The sequence below is a fragment of the Zerene cesonia genome, chromosome 1 (genome assembly GCF_012273895.1).
Source record: "Zerene cesonia ecotype Mississippi chromosome 1, Zerene_cesonia_1.1, whole genome shotgun sequence".
Taxonomy (NCBI): Eukaryota; Metazoa; Arthropoda; class Insecta; order Lepidoptera; family Pieridae; genus Zerene; species Zerene cesonia.
The window spans coordinates 1,503,422-1,518,202 of NC_052102.1; the positions used below are offsets into that span (position 1 = coordinate 1,503,422).

At 33.3% G+C, this 14,781-nt stretch overlaps 1 protein-coding gene and 1 long non-coding RNA gene across 3 annotated transcripts in view; one reads left to right on the plus strand and one right to left on the minus strand.

The window, feature by feature from the left end:
- LOC119829243 (nephrin) overlaps positions 1-14,781 on the plus strand; it is a 336,867-nt gene that overhangs the window by 19,291 nt on the left and 302,795 nt on the right. The gene's annotated exons all lie outside the window — the stretch shown is intronic.
- Positions 10,430-12,005, minus strand: LOC119829258. The gene is made up of 2 exons (XR_005287803.1): positions 11,958-12,005; positions 10,430-10,713 (listed from the first exon to the last, which is right to left on the minus strand). It is a non-coding gene; the product is annotated as an uncharacterized LOC119829258 (long non-coding RNA).

The window sequence follows — 14,781 nt, forward strand, 5'->3', positions numbered from 1 at the left end:
AGAGGATAAACAGCTTTTTTCACACTAAATTTTTTTATACCATGAACGGGCAACTGTGATGGTGATTCGCTTAATGGTAAACGATCACCACCGCCTATGAACATACGGAGAGGTAATGCTTCTGTAAAAAAGCTGCCCATTTTTAAGAGGGAAGGAATAAGGAAAACGACTGAAAGGAAGAAATGTACTGGGAAAAGGTGCGTGAAAGAAAACCCTGCGGCTCCCCCATTCACCGTTTGAAACACAGTGGTGTATGCTACTATTTCACGCCAGTTTCTTGTTGGGGTGTGGTACTTCCCCGGTGCGAGCTGGCCTAATTCGTGCCGAAGCGTGCTCGAATTCCACATTAATTATGCAACACTGGTGTTATAAAAGTGTACGTAAGAATCGAGAATTATTTAGTTATAAATGTAGTCTCGTAGTCTAATTACAATGTAGTCATTAGTTAAAAAATAATAATAAAGGTATAACGGCATAATTTTCCCTCGTATATTGGAGAGTCTGCAGCGTAATGATGATCAGACATAATCTAGTATGCAATAAAGCCTTCTCTCTTTTAATTTCTTGATTCTTTAAACACAGAATTAAACTAAACCTGGAATAAAATGCTTCAGCTACTACTATTATTATTATTATATCTTCTTAAATACCTTTCGTTTTTTACCGTTACATGAGTACCATTACGCTTAGTAATTTTCAAGTGCCGAGAAAATTGTGTACAAGATATGAGTATAGTGAATTGATCATTAAACATTATATACTACAATATATTTAAAGTGAAATTATAGTTATTTTTCATTTACGTAAGAACAAATATCTTTTGTCTAAAGGGTTAGTTTTATCACCAGCTTAAAAATCGCCCAATACCCAACCCTCACCATGAATAAATTCAACCCATCTCCGTTTATACCTCACATGTGCGTGTTTCGTCTCATTTGCCATAGAGAAAGCTATATAAGGTTACAAATGGTCGTAATTAGTTTTCTGAGACGTGGACCCTTCATCTTGGTCGTAACGACGGGTTATGTCGGACGTATAAGACTGGGTATTTGTGGTATGCACGAGGCCTGTTTGATGTATGTGCTTATGTATGTGTGAATAATTTTCGAGATGACACAAGGAAAAGTAAATTGGGAAAGCGTTAATTGGTTACAAGTCATTCTTAGATGATGTGATATAGAAAATGTGTTTTTTGTATATTATTATGTTGTATTTTCATAGCAGGTTCAGGCTTTCTATGAGTGTCCATGTCATAATCCACCATGTTGGCCAAGTGCGGGTTGGAAGACATGTCGGCGAACTTACGAATTTTCTATACACTATTAAAAATGGGACTAACAGTTATTAAACCTAGATTGTGTTACCCTTGAAAATCTGTGTTATTACACTGAGTGGCGGGGCATAGATTAGGGCACAGATACATACATATTTAATTACCACGATATGACATCCATTACTTTCTTATTTATTATATACTAGACGCTCGTCCCGGCTCCATACGTATATCAAGATTCCTGTTTTAACCCAAGGGAGCATTTAATCTGGATAAAAAGTACCCTATCACCTAAGTCACCTCATAACCTGTGTGTATACCAAATTTCATCAACATAGTAGTTTCAGCATGATTGGTGGACAAACATCCAAAAAATCTTTTACATTTACGATATGAATATGGTAGTGTAATTATGTATCTGTCTATAAGTACCTACATCTTTGCCCTGTATGGTATTATTTTTTATCTCTCTACTTTTTTATACTTCTCTTTTTATCTCTCTAATAGCTATTAGAAGAGAAGAGAACAGTTGTTCTCTTTCTTTAAAATTAAACAGAACGAAACATAACGGACAATTTTGTACACGGAAACTCAACTCAGTCTTTATCTAATTTAACTAGTCGACACTAAAGATGAACGACCCAGCGATGTAGTTTTTAACACAAGCAAGTTGTCTCAACTTCTCTACTATCGAAAGATGAATGTATTTTCTTGTAACTTTTCGCCCCGGCTAGCTCATTAATTTTGTTTGCTAGCTGCGAAATAAGCTTTAACAGGTTAAGTCCAGCGAAACAAGCGAAGGCGTGGCGAAGCGTGTCTCTCAGGCTGGAGTCTTTTTTGTATGGTATGTAGTTTTTTGTGGAATTGGAGTAATGGATTATGTATGGACTTTCATTAAGATTTGGAATAAACACATATAAAACATTAATTGTAGTTGTAGTTTGCTGTGTTTTAACACAGCTGTTTGATAGTTTTGACTGCCTGGAAACTTAAATTATCACTAAATACAGGTTACGTTTTAACAAAACAACAATAACGAAAACGTGTTATAAATCCGTTGTAAAGCATTCAATTCCCATATAAAAAGCGAAAATACAAGAGCGAATTTCTTTCATCGCGCGACAAAGGTAATCTCTAAATGTTATTAGCTCCGCGTTATATTTTAAGAGGAAAACGCTCTCCCAAATATTACCTTCGTACATTTTCCTTCCCCCTTCCATTACAGCGGCCTTTATTTTTAATGATAATACTTGGAAATCCATTAAACCGGTGACCACATGTGCGGCTGCAGTCGGGACGGTCCCGAAGCGTTAAATTCGAGACGCGTGTCGCATACTAAGTCCCGACCTTGATCCCACATCGACCCCTGCGTGTGGACACTCTACATTAGGCACTTGACGAACTGGATGTTAGGAAACGCTACCTTTCTGCTGGGTTGAGGATATTTGTAGAGCGTTATAATTTCGGTTCAAAATCAATTGAGGAGGGAAATAACGTACAATAAATTCAATAATTGTCGGAAGCAAAACTCTAGGCTCTAGGCTTTTCTTAACTCTAGGCTTTTTTAACTGTAGGCTTTTCTAGATAATAGACTTAGAACATTACTGCCACCGAATAAGGTGTCAATTTCAGTTAATGATGTGCTCAACGTCTCTTGGCTGTTTTTAACCGACTTCATAAAGGTAGAAGGTTCTTAATTAGAATGTATTTTTGTGTTTGATAACTCATAGCTTTTTACAGGGCTAATCATTCATTTTGATAACTATTTTTTATTTAAAAACATGAGTCCCAATTAAATTACGCTTAGTGCCAACACTCTGCTTCTAAGGTGGTTCTTAGTTCAAAACAATTATTTAACGACCTTTTAATAGTCGATTGTGAGTTAAGTTTATTTTAGTATATTAATTGTCTCATACAAACAGGACATGTAAATATTTCTTATTGTAATATATGTGAGTAAAATATTATATTTCAAATATTATGCATATGTAAAATTCAAATTAAATGTAGTTTAGTATGAAGTACGATTTAATAACATTTAATTAAAGCCAAATCATTTGCCACCTTAGTAATTTGACAAATACTCAAATTCAGAACACATCACATATTAACAGGCCGTAATCTGATTGGATAGCTGCTACGCAAACATTCGCAATTAGGCTTCTGTCAACGTCAAGTTATGTCAAACTTGTTATGAAAATCTTGCCGATCCAATATTATTGTTGGTTACATTCAATCGCTTATAATCAGACCAATGTTACTGAGTCATGTCAGTGATTCACCACAAATTTTCAGACAGTTTAATTGACAATAATGTGGATGGATACTGCTGTGACATGAAATTCGTCCTTACACCCTACATCATCTGTTTGTTTTTAATTAGTAATTATGCAGGAATATTAAGCCATTATATTTATATAGTCATACTCGCCTAGAAGCGCTTAGGACAGCCAAGAATGCTATGTTTTCTTTAGAAGAAAAGTATATCATTCCAATAAAAATATTTAAACGAAATACTAATATAATATACTAACATATTGTTAATAAGATATAGAAGAAATAAAGCAAATAATTTACAATATAGTGTATTAAAATCTCAAACATTTCCGAAATAATTCAAACCCAACTACTTACAAAAATGAAAAAAAAAATTAACACAAAAAAGAGTGACGTAATCCCCGAGATTCCATTATTAGAATCACTCGTGTATGCAAACTGCATTTTTATGCCGTAGAACATTTTTCGTATTATGAAAGAATTAGTCCTCACCAACTGAACTACTGACCTGAATGAACGAATAAAATGAACTTTTTGCACCTGAAATAGCAGGTGAATTTTAATACCCATTTTAAGAGTTGAGAGCGTACTTCGTACTTAGTGCAAATTCATAGTAAGCGATTTTTAATACCTCCGCCTGGGGTGAAGCCAAATTGTGCTCACAATTATATAAGTTCATTTTAGCTGTTCGGTTGCTAGGCAACCGTTCGCTGTTTATAACGGTTCGGTCTCGCTTCGCTTCGGTATGCGACGAATATAAGTCATATTCAAATTAGAGGACCAAATTATATATAACAAAATATAAATAGAATAATATTCATATCAACATATAAGTTTGATATGTACTTATTTTAAAATGTAAGAGAACAATAAATTGAGATAATTGTTGCAAGTTACAGTGCAGCCTCGAACGTTATTAGTAAAGACTAATATTGTATTAAAAAATAAGACTAAGTACGACTTCACAAATATTAAAAATCCAAAAGTTTTAGTATTAATAACATGCATATTTCCTCTCAAAACTGTTTTTAAGTTTAACACTAAGATAAATCATTATACCTTGAGAACGGAATGTTCGACAACTATAAAAAAGGTGGAGAAAAGAAGCTAAAAGAGTTAATTTTTTATCCCATCGTGCTACCACCGCCATGTACATTGGCAGAGGCGTAAGATCGTTTGTAGACCTAACTGATACACATGGTTCAATAACAACAAGGAAGCGAAATACCTAAAAGCTACTTTTTAATAAATTCATCATACAACATAAGAGCGAGTTCATTTATAAACGATGATGGCTTCAGCGTCCATGTGGACTTTATTAAGGCGTCCCAAATTTGGCAGTTTTATTCCGGGCCATCTTTCGATATGATTTATTGAATTGCTCTTTGCGTTTGACTTGAATACACGAATACATATTTATTGGCTTATTAATGTGCGAGCGAACGTGCGATTTATTTTTATTGTAATTATTTTCGGTGAAACTTTATCGAGTAGAAATTGGGTGTTTTTGTTAAACGACTTTCCAGAAACGAAGGAAGTTTTCAATTAGATCCTTTTTTTCTTCTATTACTTGATATTTATGTGGTTTTTAAATTGATTGATGTGATTATTTTTGTTTGTTGGCAAATTGTTGTCCTTTGGTCCCATTTTAGAAGCTGTAGTCTAGTCGTTTTCTAGATAATAGCGACATCTTAAGTGTGTGAGGAGAAGTAGAGCTTATCGCTATGTATAAATACTAATATTTTACAGAGAACCTACATTTCTCATTTATTGAGATCAACCGAGTCGTTTTTTTGTAAAAAAAAAGGTGTGTGTGCGATTCACACACGATAGAAGTGACGCTTCAGTAAATCGACAAAAGAATGAGATGAATATATATAAAATAGTATGTATATTTCTGTCTCATTCTTTGCCGGCTTCATTCTACACATTTTTGTATTTGTGTCTTTTACCTGTCGTTTTTTCCGTTGCATCAGGTTTGAAATCACAAAGATCCTAAAGAAGTTTCACTTCAACAAACATATGTAAAAAACACAAATGTTTCCTTATCCTATCAGTTAAGATTGTGCTCTCTTTGTTGGTTCAGGTAAAGCCTTCCACAGTTTAATTGGCTAAAGGGTGAACGAAGTACCATAGAAATTTGTATGGTGTGGTGGCTTATGAAGTTAAAACATTTCAGTTGAGCGAACAGATTCACCGTTTCTACTTCTAAACACAAATGATTCTTGAAGATATTTCGGCACTTTATCGTAAAACAATACTTGATAAAGACGATACAGAAAATCTACTGCTAATTCGACATTTCTCAACTTAACTCATGATACTTTTGAAGTACATGTATGTCGCGATTCCAAAAGCAATCCTGTCATACAAGCAAAGACAGGCGTAAGCACATCTATCAGTGATCTATGAATGGGTTTTCCGCCTCGAACCCGTCTATTGCTTATTGTTCCCTTATATAAGTTTTCTTTATGCTATAACGAGTTCGGTATTGATCATTGTTGTATGAAATTTCATTACATTACTATTATGTCTGTCGTTTGCTATTCCTTGGTTAATTTGATGGCATATAAATTATTCGTTAGCTTTCAGCCAGTAACCTTGCTCGCTGTGAAGTATTTTTCCAAGCATTTAATACGTGACAAATGGTCTACCTTCAAGATACTATCAAAATTGAAAAAGCCGCATTAACCTAAAAGGTAGAAGACAAATCGCCTTAGTCGAATATATAATATTATAAATACGCCTTATAATATTATAAATACGAAATAACTCTGCCTGTCTCTTCTTCGTGTCTGAACAACTAAACCGATTTGAATGTAATTTTATACAGAGCTAATTCGCAATCCGAGAAAGGATACATGATTGTTTAGAACCCAGAAATCGGAACGATAACTACGTGGGGAAAGCCCCAGGATCGTCTATCTTTTCCCTTGACTACGCGGACGAAGGGGCGGGCAGAAAACTAGTAATAGTTGAAAAAAGTGGTTTTTCATATCTTGACAAGAAAGTCCGCCCTTTTATGCTTTAACATATTTGTGTATTCATATTCTTTCACCCACTTCGCCCATTTCACAATAAATTAATTAAGATCTAGTATTTTATTGTGTTTGATTTTACGCGAGTATTATACATTTAGAAATTAAAAACTTTTCAACGAATTTTAAACGCGCTTTATTCATTATATTATTAACCCGTCGTTTCGAACACTTTACAGCGAGCATGGTCACGGACAGACTGAGATGTTACATGTCTTGAAGGTCATACAAAATTGTTGTTTGTGAACTGCCTCCACCGTTGGTATGTGGAGTATTTTTAACAAAAAAAAAATACACCACATACATGATGAGTTCGAATTTCTAATTAAGTTCTAGTACAGCATGAAAGTGTCAATCACATTACCGAATAAACATTGTTTTATACTTACAGTATAAACATACAAACAAACTCACAAAAATATCCCCTATTTATACGATATCGGTTATAAATTCATAGAAACTGTTTCATGGTCACACACACATAATTATACCTTTCAATACTTGTTTCCAATAACTATCTGTACCATTCCGTTTGAAATAAGGATTTATAACACAATGGTCTATTAATTTAACAGCTAACAAATTAACTATTGTTCAAAATGCTTCCATTTCACTTAGCCGAAGAATTAAATTCTTCAGAAATAAAGCGTCCTCGACTTATAATAGAGTAGAATAATCTCTTGACCTCTTTTAGTCTGCATATTGAATGGGTTCGTTCGATAGTCATTCGGAAAATAATAAATTACTGGAACAATGTAGAATGTTCTCGAAACAGATTAGCTGAAGGTTACGTTACGGTAGAACGTTTTATACTGGTGTTGTTATTACAATACTTTTTGTATATAGTTCGATTGATTTAGGTATTTCGTACAATTATAAGTTTTTAAGACGTCTGAAATATACTATATGTACTTGTTGTATTTTTTGATAGATTTAATAGCGTGTGATTGTTGCGATCTATTAAAAATGACACAATCAGTATACAGAGACACTAACTGCAAGCTGTATGTTTGTTGCGAAGCGATAACTTCAATAAAAATTATATAAAGCTTTAATATTATTTAAAAGTTAAACGGACAAACAAAGTCACGGTGACAACTAGTCTATCATAATAGCTCATTATTCTTCGTGAAAAGCGAGCGCAAATTTCGCTTACAACAGACGAAAAATTAGTCCATTTTTCAAAGCCGTTCAGAACTGAAGACTACAAACTTTAATGCGAAAGTTCAAGCTCATCCCGGAGGTCAACTAGCGAACAATCTTATAAACTAGGTCGCTACTATGACATGTTGTGACATTCGACTACGGCACTAACATAAAACGAAAGTATCACTTACAAAATACATTACGCGTTTCGCATTACCATGCCCGGGATGATGTCATACAAAACTTACGACGTATGCCGCGTAATGCGATACGTATGTTTATAATTAAACTCGGTACGGGGTCACAGGTTGATTAAAATGATAGTGTTTCACATTTTCATTAACTACATTACTTGTGACAAACATGACTGTGCAAATGTAACGATGTCGCAGTTGAAATACTTTATAATGAAATGTACTTTCCACGTGTTCGTTAACAAGGAGCTTGTCTGTGTGTAGAATTAATTTAAAAACATAAAAAGTAATGTAATTAAATTGAAAAATAAAGACATTCTCGTAAAAAATAGGGTAGAATAAGAGATGTATGAATTGGTAAAGTTGTAGGATTGCGTATATAACTTACACTAGCTGCGCCCCGCGGTTTCACCCGCGTAAGTACGTATCCCATAGGAATATCGGGATAAAAAGTTGCTTATATGTTATTCCAGTTGTTCAGCTATCTACATACCAAATTTCATTGCAATCGGTTCAGTAGTTTTTTCAGTTCAACAAATACACACACATCCTTACAAACTTCGCATTTATAATATTAGTAGCTGCGCCCCGCGGTTTCACCCGCGTAAGGCCGTATCCCTTAGGAATATCGGGATAAAAAGTTGCTTACATGTTATTCCAGTTGTTCAGTTATCTACGTACCAAATTTCATTGCAATCGGTTCAGTAGTTTTTGCGTGAAAGAGCAACCAATACACACACATCCTTAAAAAATTTCGCATTTATAATATTAGTAGTATAGGATTATACTCTAACGATTGTATCAAAGTCAGTAGAACTAAACTAATAAGTTTATTTTTGGTATGAATAATTTAGTGGGCAACTATTACTAAAAATTTAAATGTAATGTAAACTAACATCGACTAGTGATTCAATGGCCCGCCGCATCACTTCCGACATAGCCACGACTGTCAGTCTTATCCTGTGCGGCTGATAAATCTCGCCTTAAGGTCAGTCTTAATATCCATAATAGAAATAATATCTGAAAATATTTTAAATTATAATCTTGTCACTTTAATTAATCTCATTATTCCTAATTTTACCTTCATCTCCAAGATTAGACGACTAGAAGCCGCACGTCGGAAGTTTTCATCATCTTTAATTTACCTCAGAGTTAATGTAAAATGATTTATATCCTATGTGTAAAAAAAGCTCTTAAAGTTTCAGTTGGACCACCGCTGTCTTATAATATCACTAGCATACCATATAATAATTAAAAAATATTAAGATTATAAATTATTGGGACAATTAATCGAAATAAAAACTATCCTTTAGTTTAAGTTGGACCAAATTACACATAAAATGCCAAATTTCATCAAAATTGGTTGAGTTGGTGAAGAGTTAATTGGGAACATACATCATGATACTGGATTTAAATATATATGAAATATGTTAAGTGCAGTGTAGTGTTAAAAAATATATTTATATGAATGAAAAATAAAAATGTTTTCACACTTACGCAATGATAATACTATACAATATATTTTTATTCTACAGAACTATCGGCGACCTTAACCACACAACCACAACTGCCAAAAATATTTCTCTAACAATAAAGAACCTTCCAGAAAATTATCCATCACGGGAGATACCCGTCACATTCAACTACGCGTTTAAAATGTAAATCGCATACTTATCCCGCTTTTTGCGAAATATTCAAACAAATTTATTCACCAGGAAAAACAGGGGCATATCGATCTGCTGGCAAGAGGGCTAATATTAAAAATCATCTCACAAACCCTTCGGAATGATGTTTTTACAGGAATCAGGGCAAACGTAACGAGATAAACACCTTATGAAAATCCAGATGAAGCCGGAAAAGGGAGTTTCATTGGATCGTATTTGTAAATGACTTAGATATGTTAATTTTTAGACGCTTCTAAACTACATAACTGAAGATCTAATTTTGGTGATAGTATATATTATTATATTTTTTGTGAACTGTACTTTCATATTATCATTTTGTTCATTTACTGCAATATTTTGCTGATTTAAGAAAGTTGCTTCTTTCCTTGTATATGTGGTGTTATAGCTTTAGTGCATTCAGTAATTCGTTTATTCATTCGAAAAACGTTTTTTGTATTATTTTGTAAACCATACTCATGCAAATGCTTAAACACTGCGGTTTATGTATATCGTTATAGATATTAGATAATGTTTCTGTATATCGAATTTTTGAAAATAACATCTCGATTCCTTCATAAACATTCCAAAATTTATACGTTATATATAACACTATAGTGTTATATGAACTAGCTATACGTAAGACTGTAGCACTCAAGGATCAAGACCACGTAGTTTCTTAGATTCGCGCGTTCAAACAAACAATTTTTCAGCTCCATATTATTAGTATAAGATCAGTGAAATCATTTCGCAAAGCAAATAGCGTTCACTCAAACATTTAAATTATAAATAAATGCTACATTTGCATATATGAGGTTAATATAAAAAAAATCAAAACTAGATTTTGCGTATTACTTTATTTCATGAAATAGTTATGCCAACTGCATTATTTTCCGGTATTTCGCCAAGTCTTCTTGGTTACTGGGTATTCTTTATAGACCGGTTCGTCTACCACCAGCCTATCATCCATTAGTTGGCGGAGGCTTCTGTAGTGTCCCGGAGGACTATTTATAGAGCGTTTGTAAACATCCTTTTCATCAAAGATCACAGAGCCCTCTACACCGATGATCTTTAAAACATGTAACAGTATCACAATGACAATCTGTGGCACCAAGTGCATTGTTCTAAAAGAATAACATGTTTTATTATTTTATAGTATTAGTGTGCAGTTTTTAAAATAGCTTAAAATACGATTAAATAGACACAATGTTTGGTAGTGTGGGTGTTTTTCGATCTAACGTAGTGACATAGTGACGGTAGGTCACTTACGAATCCGCCAAGGCATCCAACTTATTCTTCTCTTTCTGTTTTGATAATAAAAATAATAACTATTAGGTAGTATCTGTTCCTTTCATGGGCTACTTGTTGGCTTGGTCTATGGACTAGAAGGATACTGCACGCCATATAATAAGATTTTTTGTGTGTGAAGTCCCGTGTCCCCTAGTGGGTATGGGACAGATGACATACACCTGTTTCACTGTTCGATTTTCTTTGTGGACAATTTAGTGATCAGCCTTCTGTGTCCTGCCAGACCGAGACAATTTTTTTATCCGCACCGGGAATCAAAACCAGGATCTTTCGTTTCTATGCTCACTCCTTAACCACTTGTACAACGGAGGCAGTTAAAATCGAATAAGAGTTTTTTACAACTATGTTATTACGTACTACGTCTTCTTTCGTAATAAAAATTTGTTTCAAAGCACATGCCAACTGTAAATGTGAAACGAGGTTGTGGGTACAAAACCCACTTCAAAATTATTGATAAATATAAATTGGTGCAGATAAATAGCATATTCATATTAATGGCAAAATTTACAGCGTACAAATTAAATAAATGTTTTCATTGGTGACTAAATCGTTTTAATATTTTAAACCAACTACCAAGAAAGTTATGTTATATTTCTTGGTAGTTGGTTTAAAAATAAAAAAAAACTTTCCATTAAAACTTCTTTAATAAAGACCTCATAACACAAGCTGTATTTAAAATACATTTTTAAAATTTTACAGTTCGAAGAGCCTACTACAGTATTATTAAATATGTAAGTTGAAATGCTGACCCAATATATGTTTTAGCTTAGGAACCACAGGACAGTTCTTTGGCAATTTATTCTATTATTCATAACATTTAAAATAAGTAGCCACACTAGTTTTTTCAGAGGTTTTTTCCAGTTTTTCTCCATAGACTTTGCTGTCAGAACGAAGTTTTAGAGGCTAGTAAATTATGTATTTTAACGATTAAATAACGCTTTTTAAAGAAGACCAGTTGAATGAATAAAATTTGGAATTTTTTCTTAAATTTTAAATTGATTTATTTTTTAATGAATTAAGTGATCAATAATAAAATAAACAAAGTAGTTTCGATACTCACAACAATTTTTATACAGAAATTTTCCGCAACGTTCAAGCGTATAATGATAAATAATGGTCGACAAAACTGCTTATATATCCCTACTGTTGCTGTGCATTTTTAAAGGTTGTCACAAAGAAATATATTATATAACAATATTTCATTAAAACTATGAATCGCTTTATACAAAAGAAATTTCTTAATCTATCGCAATATGAAGAGGTGCTAGCCCTGATATACTTGGAATTAAAGTGGTAACTAAATATGCAAATATTTTCAATATGCCTGAAATTAGTCATGATATTTATAGCCAAGGTTATCGTTTGATAAGAGTACCTTACATTATTATGTATGGCAAATGAAATGTATGAAAGGTCACTCCTATTTAAAAGATACCTACTGGAAGGTTCTTAAAATTTATGCGGGTACATCGATATTGACCAGTGAGGGTGTCATTCGACATCGTACTGTCGGATTTGAAGCACATTTTGGTGTTGTAGTCATCGGGAAATGGCATAGATAAAAAAGAAAAAAGTGACTATTTTTATGTTAATATTTTGATTTTGTCTCAAACTCTTAGATGTGTAGGGACAGATAATATATATTTATTTTTCTGTTCTATTGCCACGCCTTTATTACTAGTTTTAATCATTTACAATATATAAATCCGTTGTTAATTTGAGAACTAACAGCGTTCATCAACGCGCGTAATAATTACACATACTGCGATAACACTAAAATCATTTTAAAATGTGGGAGTCGAGCACGTTCCGGCACGAATTGGACCAGCTCGGACCGGTTACCACACTATCACAAACAACCGGCGTGAAATAGTATAATGCTGCTGTGTTTCGTTTGGTGACTGGCCTTTCCTTCCCTTCCTTTATTTCTCTTGTCAATCCTTTCTATATCCGCTTTCGTTTAAAAAATAGGTGTGATGTCTGCAAATGACCCAATGCCTCTACAAATGTTCATAGACACTTGAGACTGGAATTTAATAGAAACATTCATCAAATTCTTCCGTGAGTAAAATTTTATATGGTTATATTGTTTTTAATTTAGGTTTTCCGTAGTATAAAGGTAATTCCACTGAATCAGTGCAAGTTTACCGTGGTATCAGACATTTGGTAAAATATACCTTAACAACTTTCCGATACTAACTATTATGGTCTAACCAATAGTTTTCCCATCAACTTCCTTCGAATACAATTTTATAAATTGATTTAAGTATTACTGTTCTCTATACAAGACTAGCTGTAACCTATGGCCTTGCTTTGTTAATATTAGAAAATTACTAAGGTAAAATACACTAAGGTCATATTTTTAGAAATAAAGGAAGAAATAAACATTTATTTATTAGGGACAGCGAAACACAGTGATGAAAAAAAAAGTTAACAAATAGATGTGTAATTAAATATAAAATAAGTAAAACAATTCAAATTTATGTTCACTAACGAGTAGAAATCGCGATAAAATTAGGAAAACACTGATTCTCTGATAAAAGCGAATTCTCTGATAAAACCATTGACAAACAAACAAAAATTCTAATTCCATCTTCAGATATTAACCAATTATATTTTTATTACGTGTACTAAAGATAATATGCCAATAATGTACAAGGAAATCATTTAAGGAAAATAATTGAAAATAAAAATAAAAATTCAAGTCTATGATATCTTTCTATGTGTTGTAATGCGACTGATGGGATATTTTTTATATTTTTAAATCTTAAAGGGGTGGCTCAGTGGTGAGGATCCTGAACTTAAAATCGATAAGACGGGGGTTCGAGACCAGGTGAGCGTGCAGGAAATCAAATTAATTTTTCAATATATCTGCGCATCTTGATAACATCATCACTGTTCGAAACGGTGGAGGAAAACATCGTGAGGAAACTGGCACGTCCAAGAATTAAAATTTCGACATCTGCCAACTCCTCTTTAGCCAGCGTGGTGGATTATGGTCTGAACCTTCATAGCAGGCCTGTATGCCAGGACTGGGAATATAATATATATGAAACATATATATCAGCGTGGAAATATAGATAGTAAAAATCTTTGATCATCTGTACATAACGTGACACAGACAGAATCCATGCTCATTGGTATCGGAAGTTGTCATTTAAGAGTAAGATGCACGAGTAATAAAATTTTGTGTTTTAATGATGTTATCGAGTGGTTTGGTTAAGGATAAAATGTAAAGTGATGACTTCATCAAGTACACATTTACATAACTTTGCTTTTACAACAAGGAAAATAGTCGAGGAATGAAAAAGTAATAACGGAAAATAACAAATAAATCTTATTCTGAAAACTCTCGAATAAATTGATGTCACACCTATTTTCTATTAAGCACCAAAAAATTAAGGCAGTTAAATAAATAAAGCAGGAAAATACTCTGTCCAATCCTTAAGCAACTTGTGTAATCTTTTGTCTGAGGATTTTAACATAATTTCAGAAGACATATTAAGAAATTTGCTTTTCTTCTATGATCATTGTCTCCTAGCATACTTGTGTAATCAAGATAAATCAAACTGTTATGTAAATGAAAAATATGTTCCTAAAATATTCATAATAATTTTATTTCCACATAAAAACATTTTTTTTCTTGTTTTTAGTTTCACTCGATACTTTATTGGGACATATCTTGTTCTCTTTTACTTGTCGTCTTTTAATTAATCGTGCCAGATAGGTCTGCTTCTCGTTTACCGCGACTAGCCCAGAAAGGATCGTCTTCATATTGTGGTTGTGGGTCCGCAGCTCTTTTTCCTCGGCTAGCCCAGAAAGGATCGTCTTCATATTGTGGTTGTGGGTCCGCAGCTCGTTTTCCCCGGCTAGCCCAGAAAGGA